Source organism: Apus apus, chromosome 11 (genome assembly GCF_020740795.1).
Source record: "Apus apus isolate bApuApu2 chromosome 11, bApuApu2.pri.cur, whole genome shotgun sequence".
Classification (NCBI taxonomy): Eukaryota; Metazoa; Chordata; class Aves; order Apodiformes; family Apodidae; genus Apus; species Apus apus.
This window is the reverse complement of record NC_067292.1, coordinates 1387818-1406904: the sequence shown is the minus strand read 5'-3', so window position 1 is coordinate 1406904 and position 19087 is coordinate 1387818. Positions and strand designations below refer to the sequence as shown.

The 19087-nt window shown below is 49.3% G+C and overlaps 1 protein-coding gene across 6 annotated transcripts in view; it reads right to left on the bottom strand.

The window, feature by feature from the left end:
- ANKRD11 (ankyrin repeat domain containing 11) overlaps window positions 1-19087 on the bottom strand; it is a 149925-nt gene that overhangs the window by 60198 nt on the left and 70640 nt on the right. Inside the window, exon 1 of one of the 6 annotated variants that reach the window (XM_051629692.1) lies at window positions 8261-8283. The exons of the other annotated variants lie outside the window; for them this stretch is intronic. The gene's annotated coding sequence lies outside the window, so the exon portion shown is untranslated. Of the gene's footprint in view, window positions 1-8260; window positions 8284-19087 lie in introns of those variants that run through there. 6 annotated transcript variants of the gene reach the window in all.

Here is a 19087-nt window from a genome sequence, read left to right as displayed (position 1 = left end):
CACCTTGTGCCTCTCGAGCTGGCAGGCAGAGGAACCCCTGAATGCACAAACTCTGCACAGGCTCATGGAAATCAGGAGCCGGGTGATTTTAAACACCTTCTCAGTGAAAAATGTTCTCAGACTTAGTTAAGCATGCCAGATAAAGCTTGTGTTCCTGTAAAACCTGGTGCACGATTATCAGTCAAGGCCAACGTATTTACCCTAAAATTGGGTAATATTGTTTTATGGTTCCTAACAGTTCAAGCCGACAATGCAGTGCTCTGAACAGACGCTGCCGAGCAGTTTCTCAGCCTTTCATCAGGACTGCGTAGGCGTTGAATTCTGGAGCTAATCACCTTAGCAACGGCTCTAAACATATGTGCAGTGACATCAGCTGATTTCTGAAAGCTGTAAATAGAGGATAATAGCACGAAAAAATTCTGGATTCCAGCCAAGACCTAAAAACCATACTATTAAAACACCGCCTGTAATTCAATGTATGCAAACTTGTTTGCATCCCCCCTCCCCAAAACCTGTGTAATTACACACCTACCAGCACAACTGGTGGTTGCCCCACTGCAGACTACTTTCAGTTTCAGAAACTTCCCAGAAAAGGAGGATTTAATAGAAATCTCCCTTCAAATGTAATTGTAAAAAGCCTGGAGAAAAATCTGCAGATAACCCTGCACAGCACGAAGTCAGGCTAGAGGAGACCTGCTCCAGCTCAGCCCTGGGTTTAAAGCCAGTGAGTAACAGCCTCAACTTGGAAGAATTATTTGTAAATAAGAAGATAAACAATGTGCTCATGGGCTTTATCACTGACTCATGCAGGAACTGTGGCAAACTCTGTCAAGGATGTGCTGCCAGGCCCATGCCCTTGGCAAAGAAGAGTTAAAGCAGCAGCAGGGCAGGAACACACAGAGGGAACCAGTTTCTGGCCAGCAGACAGCGCGAGAGGGGCATATTCTGAATTACCTCATGTTTGGTACCTCATTAAGATCTTAAACTGTCCGTTTAGGGAGTCCCTCAATCAGCCATCAGCATAAGACATGAGGACAATATACTTTTTGTTTTCCTTGTTTCGTTGTGACCCATATTTCTGAGGTCTGTTGTGCAGGATCTGACCCGGCTGGCTAAAGAAACCTCTGTGGTGCCTCCATGTTAAGCTGGCACGCTGGGAAGGAGAGAGAGGAGAGGGGAGAAATGGGCTTAATAGGATTTTCAAATGTCAAAAAATATCTTTAGCACAGGCCCGTTTACGCAGAGTCTTAGCACTCGCTGAACTTGAAAGTAAAATTTGCTGTGCAAAGAACACAGCTTGCATGCTAAGAGGAGTCAAGGAACTGCTCCCATGGCACAAAGCCCCCCCGGCTCCTTCGTCCTCACCTTCAGATAACTGATGGAAGAGAAACACAAAGTGTTTTGCACATTAGGGTGAGGAAGGTGCTGGGGGGTTTAGGGTGCTGGAGGGGGAGCTCGACATCAGTCCTCACCACGTGCTGCAGTGGGCGAGGTCTCTTAGGTGGTACCTCCCTGGACCCCTGCTGGCCCATGGCACACTGGCCTGCAAAGGGACCAGCAAATCAAACTCCTCTTACTTGTGAAATGCCCTGCATTAAAACTAAAAAATAATAAGGCTAGGGAAATGGAAAATACAAACTCAAACAGCTGCATCAGAAGGAGGATGCAGCACGGAGCCAGAAGCAAGAAATTCCCCCTCCTTTCTTCTGTTGAGGGTTGTTGGTTTTTTTTCCTCTGTCAATTAGAGTAGCAAGGAAATTCAGTGGATTGAGATCAGCAGTGTTAATCGTTATGCATTTGAATTTAATTAGCATTATTTTTTAACTACAGGTAATTTACAGTGCCTCACCTAAACGTGGAAGTTGGGTAGAGCCTTCTGTTCACTAGAAAACCACCACACCAAAGATAATCCTGCTATTTGCTTTATGCCTTTAATTTCTGTAATCCATGGTTACCAGTTTCAGGGAGACTGCCATGGTTACTCCCCTGCTCCTTTTATCAGAGGCTCCTGTGTGTGTCTCCCTGGAGCAGCAGCACTTCTACTGAGATGCTAAGAATAGCAAAGCCCCTCTCCCCAGTGCTCAGGAAGGTGAGATGTAGGGAAAGATGGAGTTTCTGAGACCCGCAGGGAAAAAGGGGCCGGTGCAGGCGGGGGCTGGCCAGCGTGGGACCGGCTGAGCCCGCCCCAGGAGGTGCCACAGCAGCTCCCACCTTCTGCCTTCCTTCTGCCTGCATGAGCAGAGGCTTAGGCTTGCAGTCTGCCCTCAGCAGGTCTCTAGGATGCCTGCTTGGCATCTTTATCATCTGTTTCATTTTTCTGGAAGTATCTCTCTATAGCTGGTATCACCATTTGTGCACCTCGGAGCTTTTGGAATCAAATCTTCAGAGAGAACCTGAAATTCTGGATTGCTGTTTCAGCACAAGAACTGCCATCTCCCAGGTACAGCCAGCACATCTGTAGGGCCAGGCTCCTGTCTGGCCACTAAGTGACCTGTCACTGTCATCCAAGAAAATGACCAATTTGAACAGTCACATTGTTATGAAAGAGACGCTGGAGAGCATTTTGCAGTGGCTGAGATGCCCATCCAGGCACCACATCTCCCATCAACCAGCTCTCCAAACCAGAGCTGGCCAAAATCCTGAAGCATTTTGAATGCATCTGCTAAGCTGTACATCTGTGAGAGGCGACGGAGATGCTGCTGAGCCAGGGGGAGGCAAAAGCTGAGCTCTCAGAGTGGGAAGAAGCAAACCCAGCATCGTTGAACCGCTGGTGCTGGGACCTGGCCTGGCAGCAGCCATGAGCTGGGGGCATCAGCAGGCCACAGAGGTGCAGGTAGCCAGGTCACCCTGGAGCCCAGCTGCCTGGCAGGACCAATGGACAGCTTAAAATATTTTACACATGACTGCCCTGTAAAAGCTGTCCTATGTCCAGAGCATTTGCAAAGCTAAGTTGGTAACACCCTCAGACCTCTGCAGGGATGTACATGCTCTACAGCTGGAGGGAACAAGCATCACCTTGTTATCTGATGGCTTCAGCCTGATAACCACAAGGTCCTGTCAGAAGCATGCGCAATGCTGAGGTGCTGCTGCAGCTCAGCACCCCTGGAAAACTCCTTCCTTTCCTATGGCTGGTCCTGTCTCCTGCCAGGTTCCACTGCTGAGCAGCTTGTGGGTGCCGCACTCGCTCTTAGCTATCAGTAGGACAAGAGACTGGCTGTCTCACCTGAAGGAAGGCACAAGAAGGCTGGTGCCAGCATCCTCACAGGCCCTGAAGCCCACGGCCTCGTGCTGGAAGACCCCAGGACCCCCCCCAGGAAGCACAAGCTGTCTGGTCTTTAAACAGAAGCTGCAGCTGCTGCTGCCCATTCTGTGATTTACCCCTGGGGTCTTCTGGAGAGAGCTGCAGTTTAACTCTAGGGCAAATCTGACGTTCAAGGATAGCAAAGAAACACCACAAAACTGCACAAAAAGCAGGTGCACTCACCCTCTCCTCGGGACCCTGCGCCTTTAAAATCAATGCTCAAACACCCTATGGAAACTGGTGCACATGTGCTCAGAGATAAACAACATCATGGGACAGGTAAGCTAGTTACTCATGATTTATCACACCATCTCCCCATCTAATTGCATAGCTAAATGGTCAGTCATTTTAATCCACCGTAAGCAGCTTACGCTTTCTCATGCAGCCCCGCGACGCCGCTCGCTTCCCGATTCAGAAATAATAATTCTTTCAGTCTTGCTCTAGAAGGTGTGAAAACCACCGTTTTCACAGTAACCCTGCACAGATTTTGAGGCTTGTGAGATGCAGACACAGGACAGATGTCTCCTGGAAGAGGGTCCCCAACATTTACTTCATACCCAGCATTGAGCAGAGCAGAGCATTATTTGTGAGAAATTTTACATCCAGACACAAGCCCCTGGTGCCAGTGCCCTGTGACGCCAACACGTTTGTAATCCTACCTTGGATTATACCCTTAAGCCAAACTCTGTTTCTTACCTTCTTTCAACAAATCAAGCCATCCCCCCCCGTGGTACCATCCCAGCATTTCACTCCTCCAATAAACAGCACAGCTCCTGGGAGCTCCTGGCCCAGCTACTGTCCCACTGCACGACACTGCACAGCTCTGTACTTTTTATTCCACCATACCCACTCCTGCAGCTGGATGACCACCCACCTCAGCAACACTGGCAGCACCCAGGACCAGCAGAGCACACCCCACCTCCAGACACACCCATGGGGGAAGTTGCATCATCTTCAGCCCAGCTCTTCTGCACCTCTCAACTTGGTGTCCCCAAGCTGCCACAAATGAGCACAAAAAGCTGCTCCAAAAAGGTGTCCCCACATGCACAAAAACCTCTCCATCCTTCCCGGGCCCCAGGGCCTGGAATAGCCAAAGTGCATTTTAGCTTTTCCACACAATGATGTGGATAAGCAGAGGTTACAGAACTTATCTATAGACTCAGTGGAAAGAAGTCAGGTTTTGGGTTACATCAAGCTTTTTTCATTGCTCGAAAACTCCAGCGTTGAAAGTGAAAGCTCCCACGCTGCCCGCCCAGTGCCCGCGCAGCTGCTCCCGGAAGCAGCCACAGCCAAGGGGATTTTTCTGACTTGCAACACCAGAGAACTTTACCCCTTGAAACTACCCATGAACTTAAGCCAATGACCCCAAGTCAAGCTTCAAAATCATTCCAGATACCGAGCCAGATCAAGAGTCACGAGCTGGAACCGCCTGCTTTGATACCCTAAACCCCCATCACCGACACCGGGCGAGACCGCGGGGCTGAGCTCCTCCCGCCAGGACCTTTCTTTAGCTTGATACAAAATTCATGTTACCGTATGCAAAATTCATTTGTGTAGCTGCACACCCTGGCAGGCTTGAATGGGGCGAAGGAGCATTTCAACTCCCAGTGCAATTTATTATTTAGAAGCAGTAAAATGACAGTGCTGACGGGAGGGCCCGGGCTGCGCGGCGGTGAGGTAATGGGCAACGCAGCTCGGCTCGCTGCACGGAGCGCGCGGTGCATTAGCGTGCTGGCCAGGGTGGTTGCTCCTATCAATTATTTATAGTCTTCTGGCGCGCAGCCTGGAGAGGGTCAGATCACTGAAAGCTAACTTTATCTTCATTGTTCCCAGCCTCCTGCCCAGCTGTCACTCCGCTCGCTAATTTAATACACCCAGAGCCCTGGAAAAGGATGCAGGGCTGTTAGTTGGGTTGGTTCCTCCCCAAGCTGGAAGAGGAAGGTGGGCTCTTAACTGCAAGCTGCTGGGGTCTCAGTAATCTTTGTTAAGGTGCTGACTTGGCTATTTAAAATCTATGTTTGAGACTCCCCTGGTTGCTGGGATGACCCAAACACAGAAGGGCATGCTTTGGGGGATGGAAAGGTGGGACTTCAGCAGTACAAAGGGGCCTGTGACTGTGCCACCCAACAGGCAGGCTGCCCTGCACATTTTAGAATCATGGAATGGTTTGGGTTGGAAAGGACCTTAAACTTCATCTAGATCCAACCCCCCTGCATGGGGGTTCTCACATATCACAGCAAGAGCTGTTCAACAATGTATGCAAATATGAGGGGGGGAGGAGAAAGTGCACTTCAGCTCTCTAGAAAAAAAAATAAAATTAAAAGAATATTTTTTAAACAAGGAAAAATCTCGTGTAAGATTTTATTTCAGCTACAGAGTGCAAGGCCATGGGCTGATTCACCATACTTCACCACCACAGCAAAGAAGGGACAGTGTTCTGTTGTACTGGCCCACCAGGCAGGAGAGCAGCTCCAAGGCTTCATGCCCAGAGCTCCCCAGCACACCCCGGCCACTCTTCACCCACAAAATTAAATCTACCACAACCACTTCCCAGACTTTTGAAATGTGCTCTTATACCCCCTGCTCATTTGGCCCAATACCTACATTAAAGCAACTTGATGGTAACATTAGATGCTTCACGCTGCCCTAGGAAATTGCTCTGGCAAAAATCAGGTCCAGGAAGAGGAGCTGCTGCTTTTGCAGCTCCTGTGCTTGGTCCTACTGACCAACGGGATTCACATGTTCCATACACTGCATCAAATATCTACCCCATACCTCAAAAAGCAACAAAAAAAAGTAAATTCCAGCTTAAATAAAAGCTTAAATAATAAGAAACTGGGAATTTAACCTGAATTTTCCTTCAATTAGGACTGGCTGTCTTATTTTAATCAACAAGAAGTTCCCAAATCTGGCTGAGATAAAACAAACGATTTGAATGATTGTGTCTGAAAACAACATACAGCAATTTAATGAAAAATGCATTTGCACAAAAAGGAAGTTGTTTAAAAAGAAAACACAGGCCCAGAGGAAGCAGGTTCGTTGTTCTGTGGCACAAACAGGGGCCCTGGAGAGGCTCCTGCTGCAGAAACACCAGGGATGGCACCATCCAGCAGGGCATCTCCAGCAACACCTGGTGCTCCAGGAGCTGAGTGGAGCAAATATCCTCAAATCCAGCACAGACCCTCAGCACAGCATGGGTAAAGGCTGAAGGCAACAGCCAAACCATTTGATATCTGTGTGATACAGGCAAACGCAAGACAGAAAACCATAATTAACCTTCAACCAGTGAAAACCAGAAGTGAGTGCCTTCCACAACTTTTCTGCACTATGAAAACCAGGAAAATTCTGCCCGAAACTCCAAAGTGAGGGACTGGGACAGGAGCACGGAGCTGTTTCCTGTCCCACCTGTGGCACCACTACAGAAAACTGGGTTTCAACCAGGAGCCGAGCCCAGAGCGCAGACCAGGCGCTGCTGCCACCGCGCCGGGGGCTTCAGAGCCTTCAGATCCTCCCTGAATCCAGGATTATTTCCATGGCAACTATCTGGAGAAATTATTAAGTAAAAAAACCCAAGAATGGTTTGAACACACAGAACCTACATTTGTAACGTAGTAGCCGACTAAATTAGCAGGGCTAAGACATTTAGTAATCAAAACAGATCATGTTCCAGCAACAAGTCTTCTCTCTGCCACCACTAGAAAGAAAAATCTGATAGTAATATCTGATAGTAGTATCAGTGTGGGGGGAAGAGGAGGCACTACAGGTTTTCTAAGACCATGGCCCAATATCAAACCAAGTCTTACCCTGTTCAAGTGGTTCAGGTGACATTTTAGTATCTGATAGTCAAGTACTCTTAAATAAGGCTGAGTTTCCAAGAGATTATAAACTTCATTGCAAGGCACCTACCACAGAATCAAAAAGATGACTGTCAGGTGACACAAAGCAGTTACCCAGTGCAAAAATTCACTTAATCAACTCAAATTTGTAGCAAAAGAAGAGGAACCCTACCATTCCAAGCACCAGTTACAGCTGGCCTGCCTGCTGGCAGCCTGAGGCAGGGCCTGCAGAACGTCCCATGTGTGCTGGCTGGTTCCAGACACACAATATCCCATCTGATCCCATCCAGATCCACAGTGCCAGCATGGAGAGCACTGGAGTTGGCTGCATTCTTGCACCCATTTACAAGCCAGTCATCTTCCTCACTTTGCTCAAGCATTCATTTAAACAGAAGAGGAAAAATCAGTGGTCCTTTATTGTATTTAGTTTGAAAGATTCATGAGTTTGGAATGTTTGTTCTGAGAAAGGACAATTCACTAATTCAAGCTAATTTCAAACAAATTAAAAATTAGCAAAACCTGTTACTGCAACACTGAAAAGGATCCATCTTTCTCAGTTTTATTATTCTGTAAACAAATTCTGTCTCCTTCCAGGACCAGTCAGCAAAACAGCAGAGGAGGCGCAATGGAGAGCTTGGAAATGTTCATAAATGAAGGAGTATGTTCCTGCCTCCAGCAAGGAGTACAATCCCAGCTGTACATATTGACTGGGAGATGGGAAGGGGTGACAGGGACACATCAAGCACCATGGGAGACTGCAGGACCCTGAGGCAGGGTTTGAGCAGCCTGCCTTGGAGCAGAGATGGAGGCAAGCCCAGCACCACCCTCCACTCCTAAACTTGCAGGAATGTTGTGGCCACCTCAGTACCAGCCTGGGGCTCAGCACTGCAGCAGTGACTACAGTTCCTCCTAAGCATGGGGATGAGTAAATTGCCACTGTTTTGGCAACACTTGAAAACAAATGCTGCCTGAGAGTTTCCAAACAGCTACTCAGAGTGAGAAGTAAGTCTGGACAGGAACGATTTTAAAAGTGCTTTAAAAAAAAAAAAAAAAAAGTGGTTAAATGAACTGTTGGCTCAGTCACCAAGTCCAGCCAGGGAGATTATATACATTATTGATTTACCTTAGAACAACTTGGGAACTCATTTCCAATGGTTTCTAATGGAACCTGGATTTTCTCAGTCCTAATCTGCCTTGTGAGGTTGAGCCTCCTGCAAGGAAATACAACACCCCAGCATTAAAATGGCAGCTGTCAGATGCTCAACAGCCCCATCCATTTAATGAAGAGAGTGCAGTGGCAATAGGGATTTTTAAAGGCTACTCCAAAAGGCTCTATTGCAATTAAAGAGAGTGGTGAGGACACGGTGGTGAGGATGGCCTCGTGAGTGCCTGCAGATAATGCTGTGGACCTGCAAGTCTAGGGATTTACAGAATACAAAGGGAGGTTATGGCAAGTTTATTTTTGTAGTATCAGCTTGCACACACTATCTATAGTCCTTTCAGAAGCAATGCTGATTAGTGGTTTGAGCAGAGGAGTGGCAGTTCTGAACCTCAGCTCCGTTGCCTGCTCAGCCACAAACGCACAGAGTGTTTGGGCAAGTCAGTTCTTCAGCAGCCACAGCTGCAAGAGGCACAGAGTGATGCTCTGCTTTCTATTCTTAGCTCAGCATGGGACAGAGACAGCAAAGCATATGTACCGCCAGTAAACAATTCTTCCCTGTGATAGTCCAAGTCACTTTAAAATAGCAAACTCCCATCTGAACAAATGAAGATCTTTCTGAGGGTGCGTGAGCATCAGCCCCCATCTGCAGATGTGCTCAGAGCGCCGGAGAAAAGGAAGCTGGTTTGTGGCAATATCAGCTCAGAAACGGGCGATCTTGTAAACAACCGGGCACCGAGGCCTTCCCCCCACCTCACACCAGGCAGCAGGATCAGGCCACGTCCTGAGCACCAAGCCCAGCCACCTCTGGAGCAGGACAGCCCCCACTTCTGCAGTGCAACACCAGGAATGGTCCCAAAACCCACATGCGGGGATGGATGCAGGGAACAACGGAGTCCTCGCCCTCCCCAAGAGCTGGGGAATGAGGTTTTCATCAGGGCATCACACCATCAACCCCCAACCTCTGCTTCAGCAGGAAAAACTTCTCCACCTTGGGAAATATTTTTTCTACAACAAAAATCCCTGGAGCAGGCACAGTCTTCTGAAATGTTGGTCTGTTTTTTTAACAGGCAGGAGTATTACATGGGAAACAGGTATTTAACAGGAAAGAGCATTATTCCTTTTGGTACCTAACGCTAAAAGGAAAAGGTTTTTCTCAGCTCTTACAGAAAAAGGTTCCTTTAATACAAAACCAAGTAGGGAATATCATAGCCCCAAAGGAGGCTTCTAGAAAGGTGTGAGCACAGACAACAGAAGCTCATAGCAGGAAGGAAATTGTAACATTAGCTACAGACTGTGAATGCACAGGCAGATCTGCATCACCGAACACGAACAGTGAGCAAAATAGTCAGTGCCAAAAAAACAAAAAACAACATTCGATCCTCAGCTATTTTCAAAATTCATCTGCAAACACATCCTGCCTTAAGACAAATGAAAACCAAGGCATGATGGATACACGGCAACTAACTGCCACTGTTGTTTTTTTTTATTATTTATAGGGTCTTGCTTGAAAACAAGCCCTGCCTTCTGCCCTGAGCAGCAGCCGGCCGCTTGCAAAAATCACTGAGTATTTTATCTGCTCCTTCTCTGCTTTAATGTCTTACCCCGCAGCTTCAGAAGCTCCTGGCTCTGTGCTTCCCCTCCCTCCCATCCTCCTCCAGATCCTTCCCCTCCAGCCAGCATTTCCACCTCCCTCCCCTCCCAGCAGCAGTGCCAGATGTCAGCCTGACCCTGCAGCCGCATTTCGGGTCAGTTATGGGGGTCAGGGTGCAAAGGGAGCAGTGAGCTCCAGCTGTGGTTCCCCCCTCACCAGGCAGAGATGGGACAGCTCTACCACACTAGTGATGGGCTCTGGGCACAGCTGGCAAACTTAGTTCCAGGCTTTTTTTCCTGCTAATGGACCACCGGCAGCAGGGCCAGCAGAAGTTTGAAGACTGTTCACACAGGCAGCAGTGAAAGCCTTGGGCAGCAAGAGCTGGGTAAGGTGACCCCTGACTATGTTAAGCATCAGTCATTCGTAGAAGTGTCACTTACTGCACGAGGGGAACGGATGACCTGAATGTCTCCTGCAAGAATAATTGAACATTGAAGGCAAGGGCTAAAGTTTCTGGAGAAGGGATGCTGCTGTTTGCTGGGAGGGCGGCGGCTCTCCAAGGAGGACTGCTCCAAAGACATTGGGCTGCTGCAAGGAGGGAGCAGAGACAGCCACCAGGGAATTTGAAATACACTTAAACTGAACCCAAACTTGTATTCTTGACCAAACTACACTCCTTGAAGGATGTGCCCCCAGTGAAGGAACGGCTCCAAGGCAATGGTATGCAGTTTGCTGGAAGGGAAGGGGAAAAGCTTCAAGCCTGACATAAGCCAGGGCTCAGATTCCTCTATCGTAGCGAGGCTGCACCGCAGATAAGGCTGCGTCAACTTTTCCACTTGAGCTCTCTCCCCTCTAAGGTTTACAGTCAGAGCAAAAATGTTTTGGCCAGGTGGAAACTTCACATGCAGGCTCCCAAAGCAGGGAGCTGCCAGTGTATATAAAACATTGTAATATCGCCCACTCAGGCTTGGTTTCCCTCCACTGGGAAAGGCAAAATCTCATCTTCCTCCCCATGAAATTCTTCACATTCCTCCACAGAAGATAAGCTGTACCCTCTTCTGGCTGCTCATCTGCAGCCAGAGCCACACAAAGTGCCCTGTAACATCAACCAACCTGTGGTACTGAAACACAACGAGGTTAAATATTAACCCAGGAACTCAGAGGGCCTGAAAGCGCCGTGCTGCCATCCTGCCCCAGCGCCAACAGCCCCGCTCCGACCTCTCCCGTGAGCAGGAGGTGCTGGCACTCACAGTGCCATGGAGGGAGGCTGTGCACCTAGAGGCCATATGCTTGCGGAAAGCACGGCAAGGAAAGCAGGTGGAAGCCAGCACCAGGACTCCCCTCACCATGCCCAAAAGCGGGGTGCCCACAGGCAGGAGGACACTGCTCTCCCACTGCTGCATGTGCTGCAGGCTCCTCCAGACACATCTTCCTGGTCTTGCGCTGCAGCAGTGCGAGAGGCAGCGAACCCAGCCAGCTGCTCACACACTTCCAGCATCTTATTTTTGTGTGTTGAACTGTGAAGACGCTCCATTTCCAAGGAAAGTGCCAGAGGAGTCTGGCTTCCCTACAGCCACCCAGGCCAGGGGCTGCAGGCACTGGTCCCTGCTCTTGCTCCACAGCACCCAGCCCTGCATGTTAGGGTAGTTTTGGGGCCTGGTGATGTTTGGGGGGCGAGGGGGAAGGTATTTCAGTACCAGTGAAGGCCACAGCCTGCTCACATTCACGTTTCACTGCAGTTATTCCTGAAGACAGAAAAATTTGTGCTTGTTTTGCTGCTGCTGCTGAGCAGCTATGAAATGTCTCCCACCAAAGAAAGCCTGAATAAACCCCAGCTCCTGAAGCAGCATCTGAAATCAGCTTCTCTCCAACCTCCATCACAATTTCAAACCTTTAACTTACCGAGGCTCGAGTGAAAGGAATGTTTGTGTTTGTTTACCAACCACAGAGGAGCTCTGAGCACTCATGGTTTATCACATTTACCCGACAGATAGATTCCAGGGAACTTCTTGGACTGGCCATGACTTATCAAAAATTATCAGTCACAAACTTTTCCTCCCTGTCCCCATGAGAGCCCAAGGACCAGTCCCTGACGGCCAGGCAAGCTGCCCATGCATGGTCCTTGCAGCAGCCTTTTGGGAGCACTTGAAACAAGCCTGGGTTTCTCTATTTCCAAGTTCAAGTGGAGAATAAAAAACAGAAAGGAGGAAAACAGCCTGATTTTACTCTTCTAACTCTGTTAAGTCTCGGAGAACTGGACCAAGACAAGGCAGTTTTTGCCCAGGGAAGCATCCTCACAGGCTCTGTGGAAGGCTGGAAGCCACGCAGGATCTGGAAAACTTTCCCCTGTTACCTTCAGTGAATTTAAGATTTGTTGCTGTACGTCACTGAAACAACTTTTTTCTTTGTGGAGGGAACGGACAGATTGCATGAGAAAACTATATCCCAACTGCTGCCAAATTCCACAGATTTAGATATTAGTAGGCAATTAGGAACCATTATTAACACTTCCTACTATGTTCAGCTCCATTTGCACCGCATCCCTGCGCCAGCCTGGACTTTTCCGACGGAGTGACACTCCGGCTCCAACGCACACGTGGCATCACGTACCCAAACTGTGCCTTCCTGCTCACTGCCTCCTGGGCCCCTTCTCCCAAGATGTATTTAATGCAGTTGTCTTACAAAATAAAATTGCAAGTAAAAATGGGGGGGGGAGGTAAGTAAAAGCATGGCTGCACAAAGGAAAAAAAAATTTGCTCTTGTTTTTTAACTCACAATCAACATCTGAGCTATTCAGGAAACTGGTGCACTGCCCTCCAACCAACTTCAATTAGGGAATTCAAAAGCAGTCAGACAAAAGAATGCCTGGGAGTTACTGCACCACACAGAGATATTTTTAGCAAGAGCTGGGAGGCTGTTTGTGGGACACTGCTTTGCTTCTATTGCATTTCAGCTTTTGTATTTACATTCGCAGGACAGCGAGATTTACTAGGTCAGAGGGAAAAAGGAAAAGCAGGGTAAATGATGCGAGTCGTTTTGCTTTCTGGTACTCTCAGAAGGTATTTCAGCAAATGCTGATGGAGACCAGAGTGAAACAGAACAAGATTTGCCTCCATCTGCTTAGAAAATCATCTTTTAGCAGAAATCTCAAGTCACTCCCTTGAACAGGGTGATGTAAAGTAGCAAATGCAGTCCCTGGAAAGCTCGGTCGGCCCCACCGAACGGCCGTGCAGAAGGCGAGGCTGCCTGTGCCCACAGCCAAGCTGCAGCCCCGTCCATCCAGTGACCTGTCCCCACACCTGGTCACCAGATGGATTCACAAAGGGCACAGCAGCCACGCCAAGGCGGGCTATCAGCCTTGTGGCACAAAGACACCCGGCCCAAACCCGCAGCCGAGAACGCCGTTCAGACCTTCAGTCCAGAGCACAAAAACACAGGGCCAAGCCCCAACGACCCACTTCTGCTTTCCAGAAGCCATTTCCTAAAAATGACACGCTACAGCTGCCCTCCCCTCTGCAGGCTCGGGAAGGTGCCTGCGCAGATTCGGGAGGTGAAGGCCCAAGCCCTGAGGCTGGTTCTGGGGGGCCGGTGGGCGCCCCGCCGCCATCAGCACAGCTCCGCGGCGCAGCCCCCTCTTCCGCTCCCTCCCACCACTGCGGCAGCGCAGATGGCAGCAGTGTGACCTCGCTGTTCCTGCCTCCTTGTTTTGATCCTGCAGTCTTGATTGTTCAGGCTAATCCCACACTCCCAGCCTTGGCTGCCAGCCAGGACTGTTATTAATGGCACAAAAGCTTCTCATTCCAGCTACTTCTACATCCGCTAATGCTGTTGTTCCCTTCTCTCGTTCCCCCTCTTGCCACATTACAAACTGGAGCTGGAATATATTTTACAAGGGGAAAAAAAACCCTCTCTGATCATCCTTGCACGCCAAAGGCTCCACCAGAACCATACAGGAAAGGCTCATCACCTCCAGCAACAATTACTGATGCCAAAGCAGTAAGACCACCCTGCTCATCGAGCCACTGGCTCCAAACACATGGATGTGGGGAGTTTCCAGCAATTCCTTCAGGAAACACAGGATCCCAAGCAGACGGATGCACAGCTGCCCATAGGGCCTGAGGGAAGGGCTCTGCTGACTGGAGGGCTAGGAGCCCAAGGACAGGCAGTGCCACAACCAGAGGGGCACAGCACCCCAGCACAACACCCATCTGCTCTTCAGGTGGCACCAGGGCCTCGCTGCCTCACTTGGGAAACTGCCTGCTTCCCTGACACTACATTCAAACAACCAAAGCTCTCGTTAAAAACACCCCCTGAAAGAAGGCTTCAAGCAATTTGCAATTTAGCCCCTCACATTCATTTAGCCCTCTAAATGCACAGTCCCCTGTGCAGGGCCTACGATCCATATCCTCAGCGGTAGGAAGGCACTGCAGAGTTATCTGGACAGGTTAGATGGATGGGCTGAGGTCAATGGGATGAAGTTTAACAAGACCAAGTGCCAGGTCTGCGCTTTGGTCACAATAACCCCAAGCAATACTACAGGCTTGGGGAAGAGTGGCTGGAAAGCAGCCCAGTGGAAAAGGACCTGGGAGTACTGGTGGACAGCTGGCTGAACATAAGCCAGTGGTGTGCCCAGGTGGCCAAAAGAACAATGGCATCCTGGCCTGTATCAAAACCAGCATGTCCAGCAGGAGTAGGGAAGTCATCGTGCCCCTGGCACTGGCAAGTCCACAGCTTGAGCACTGTGTTCAGTTCTGGCTGCCACAGTGTAAGAAAGACACCGAGGTCCTGGAGTGTGTCCAGAGAAGAGCAACAAGGCTGGTGAGGGGTTTGGAGGGCATATTATACAAGGAGAGGCTGAGGGAATTGGAGGTGTTTAGTCCAAAGCAGAGAAGGCTCAAAGAATATCTCATTGTTCTCTACAACTACCTGAAGGGAGGTTTGGATTTGACTACAGTTGGACTCAATGATCTTGAAGGTCTCTTCCAACCTGAATGATTCTATGATATTCAGGGACATATCCCCCTGCCTAGCGAGGACTTTAGCCAGACAGCCCAAACACACCAAGTGCTCAGCTTGGTTTCACAACACCCTCCCCAGGGAGCAGTCTGCAGGGCTGAAGCCCTGTGGCAGGGATGGTTGGTTGGTCTCACCAACCAGGGGGCTGCCAGCAAGATGGATGCTGGTCCCATGTCTGCTCAACCTGCTTGGACCCAGGGCTGCTTTGGGAGGCGACAGAACAAGGATATTCATCAGGGCCTTCTGATCCACCAGAGACCAGCCAGCCACGCACACACCCCTTGGTGGCTGCTGGGACACAGCTCACAGCAACCATAGCTGCCACTGCTCACCCAAAAAGTTTGGTCAGCCAAGCAGAGCCAGGTCCTCCACACCATGCTCACCACACCAAGGGCTACCAAGCTAAAGGTTAATGAGTTTTTGAGTTGCCTGAAACTGCAAACCCAGCAAGAGGTGTGTGTTCCCAGGACCCTCCCATGCCACAGAGCAGTCAGTGTTGCAGGCACCGAGATGTGCCTACGAGGGGAGCATCGTGTTGGTGCAGTGTCTGAAGAAACCTGCCTGGTTTTCAGCCCAAGCTGTCGTCCTGGTGAGATGATTCACCACTCTCTGCCCTCACTACTTGTCGAAACGCAGGAAAGGAGAAAAGCAGCTACAGGAACATTTCTTCTGATTAGGAAGGTCAGTACATTTTTAATAAAGGGCTCTTTAAAGATAATCTCATTTCAGTATTTACACATGTTAAAGAGGTTACAGAGATCAAGATGTAATGAAGTCAAGAAGGAGAGGACAATAAAAGCATGGCTGGGATATTACAGTGAGTGCTATCTCCAGCCTGTAGGTTTGGACTCTGGGGCTAAAGCAGAGGGCACAGACCGCACAGAGGAGGAGGTTCAGGCTGTCTCCCGCTCACAAAAATTCCCGTAGCGGATTTCTGACTGCAGCCCGGGGCCCCAGCTTCTCTTTCTCCTTCGATACAGCAGGTGACCCCACGTGGGGTGAGCCCCTGGCCCAGCCTGCTCCTCCCCAGACACACCACGGGCACGCTCGGGCTGACGGGCTGGTACAGGTTCCCGTGCTCCCCCCGCAAGCCAACGCACACCACCTCCCACCCCAGACATAAACATCTTCCCAGGCCACAGCAGCTTCCAGACAGGCAGAGCCCTTGTTTACCAGCACACAGGCCTCATTTAAACTCCTGAAGCCACCTCCAGCCTCTCGCTATAGCAACCCCAGCAAACCTTCCCACTGTCACATGTGCAGAGCAGCTTTGCACCCAAGTTTACATCAGCTAAGGTTCCATCTGACATACATGTAACTGAGGTATCTACCTGCAGCTCCCGGAGCAGCACTAGGGTTTCACAAAATCTCTGCTCCAGAGGCAGAGCTCTGCTATGGCTCTGCATGTGCCATGGATTAACCCTGAGGAATTAGAAATTCTCTAGAAAAGCTCAACTCTCCCTCCTCTGGGGGGGCTGAGAGAACCTGCCTTCCTTCCCCTCTGCTCTACGTGCTCTAGGTCTCCGTCTTGTGCCCAATTTGCCGTCTGCTTTCCAGCAACTCAGGGGAGTGTTTTGGGGGCAGGGTGATACAGGCCAGCTCTGCGTGCAGAGAATGAGGGCATGGGGAAGAGAAAGTTCATGTCAAGTTGGGAATAATTTCTCTACTGTGCTAGAGAAAATTCTGGTGACTGTTCAAAGCTTCCGTGCTTCGTCGCAGAGGGTGCATGAGACTAAAAATAATCTTTATTTAAAACTACTTGGTAGTCGCGAGATCAAGCAGAACAAAAGGAACATGTATTCTGAGGGAAATGCTACTTCTAGAGTTCAAACAGCACTTGAAGACCCATCAGATAACTTTCTGCTGAGGTTGTAGAGAACCAGGAGGACGCAGGGAAAGCAGCACAGATTACCTGATCACAGGGGAGGGTGAAGCAAAGGTATCTGGAACGACAGGTATTTAGCTTGGCTGCAGCAGTAACTGGCAAGTTGGAGTGCCCTCATGAAGCAACTGGGCTTTAAGAAGTAATTAGTGGAGCAGGCAAGAGAGTCACAGGTACAAGGGAGAGAAGAAAGAACTGCAAAAATAGGAAAATATTTCAAAGTAATAATATTGCTTTCAAAGGCAAAAAGCCTTGCTGCAGTCACCTCAGCAAACAGCCTAAGAGGTGACAAAACTTCCCTGCATTAATTCTCCTTCCATTTTCTACAGATACAGACCAACTACAGCAGGTATTTGAAAACCAAGACAGTATTTAAAGGAAAGCCCAAGACTCTAATCTTTAAGGGCACAAGGTCTGCCACAGCCACAAGCTAAGCTGTTCTCATACTAGCAACCTTCCTAATAAACCTCATCCTTTATTTTTCAGCTGGATTTCTTTAGCTTCAACTTCCACCAGGCAGGGGCTTCTTTCTTTTTAAAAAACAACCTAAAACAAAGCAAGCAGGATAGGTGTCAGGCAAGGTCAGCCCCAAACCTGGGGGCAGCAGATGTTTAGAAGGTGAATGTACTGCCCAGCACCCTGCCCAGGCTCTGGCAGTCGACAATGGACGGGCTTCCAACCCACCAAATGCTCTCAACTTTCTCCTTGCTAAGCTAAATAGCTTGTGTTTCCAAGCCCTAACACATGAAATGAGCCTTCTGAGTCTCATTCAACCAACCAGCTTTTCTTTTTAAAGTGAATACTGTGGTAATCTCATCAGCCACGGAATTGGCAAAGCCAGCCTGTGAGTTGGTACTACCTACTATCCAAATAATTTTCACTGTCTCCCATTGCACAGGGAGCACTCTAACCCCAGGAGCACTGAGGAACAAGAAATACTACTGTTTTTTTGGATAAACCCAACCTGATGGTGCCAGGCCAACACAAACAGCAGTGGTCCAGGGACCCAGAACACATCAACGTGACCAAGCATGGTTTGCAGGTGAGCAGGGACTGTCATGGGCCAAACCCAGCCCTTGGCACTAGCTACTCGTCCTCCCTGGCTCCAGCACACCCACACCTCAAGAATGTCCCTGTGCCACACCTACACCTGTCTGCCAACACACAGAACAGCCTCTGCCAACACACAGAACAGCCTCAACCACCTCCAGCCCCACACGAGCCTCCCCTGCATGGGAATAACAGCAGTAACAGCTCAGGGGCCCTGCTGCTGAGCCTCCTACTTCTCTAAAATTACATATATATATATAATTTTATATATATATAATAGCGTATATATATACACACACATATTTCTGTAAAATAACAAAATACTGAGGGTCTTGAGTGTACTTGGACATCATTTGGGAGCCACTGCCTTGATGCTTCTTTGTAGTGTCACCAGTATGTAGGACATCGTTTGGTGAGAACCCAAACCAGAAATCCCAACCAGTGCAGTCCTTAGTTCAGCTCCATCTTACGTTCAGCTACAACTGAGAACAACAGAAACACTCACGTTCTGTGACCCCAAAGAAGTTCACATGGGAAAACATCACATTCAAACTGCAAAGAGTCACATGATGGCAACACACCTACGCAAAACGCTCAGGCCTGCACCTCAGGAAAGAATTTAATCACCAGTTTCTGCTTCCCCACAGGAGCCAAGACACCACCAAAAGCACTGGGTCACTTCTTCTCCAACACCTCAGACCTGGCACATGAGGCTCTGGAGATGAAGAGAAGCTATAGCAGCTGCCCTGGAGGACATCAGTACCAGTACTGCACCAGGGTCATAGGGACAAAGGGGTGAGCAGGGAGGTGGCAAATCCCTCTCCAAGGGCAGGAGTACCAATGTCTGCACACACAGACTCTTCAGAAGAGAGGAACAGCATTGGGGAGGTCCACAATGGCCAGGAGGGATGTCCTGATGAGGCCACGTTTCCAATGACAGTTTTCTCGTAGGTTTGAAGAGCCTTCTAGTGAAGTTGTCTCCCTACAAAGGCCAGATAGGGTCCCCTGGAGGAAGCACCTTCACTGATGTCCCAGCAGGTCCACAGACAGGGCATGGACATGCAAGCAGAAACCAGAGCAAGTGGTGCACACATCTGTGGACAGCACAGCAAGGGGGGAAGCAGGGCCATCCAGTGGCTGCTCCAGATCTGCTTTTAAAAAAAAATCACCCTTGTCCAGATCACTGCCAGTAACTCTTGTCAGCTCTGAACTACCAGAGAAGCTCACAAACCAGACCGGGCAAGAACAA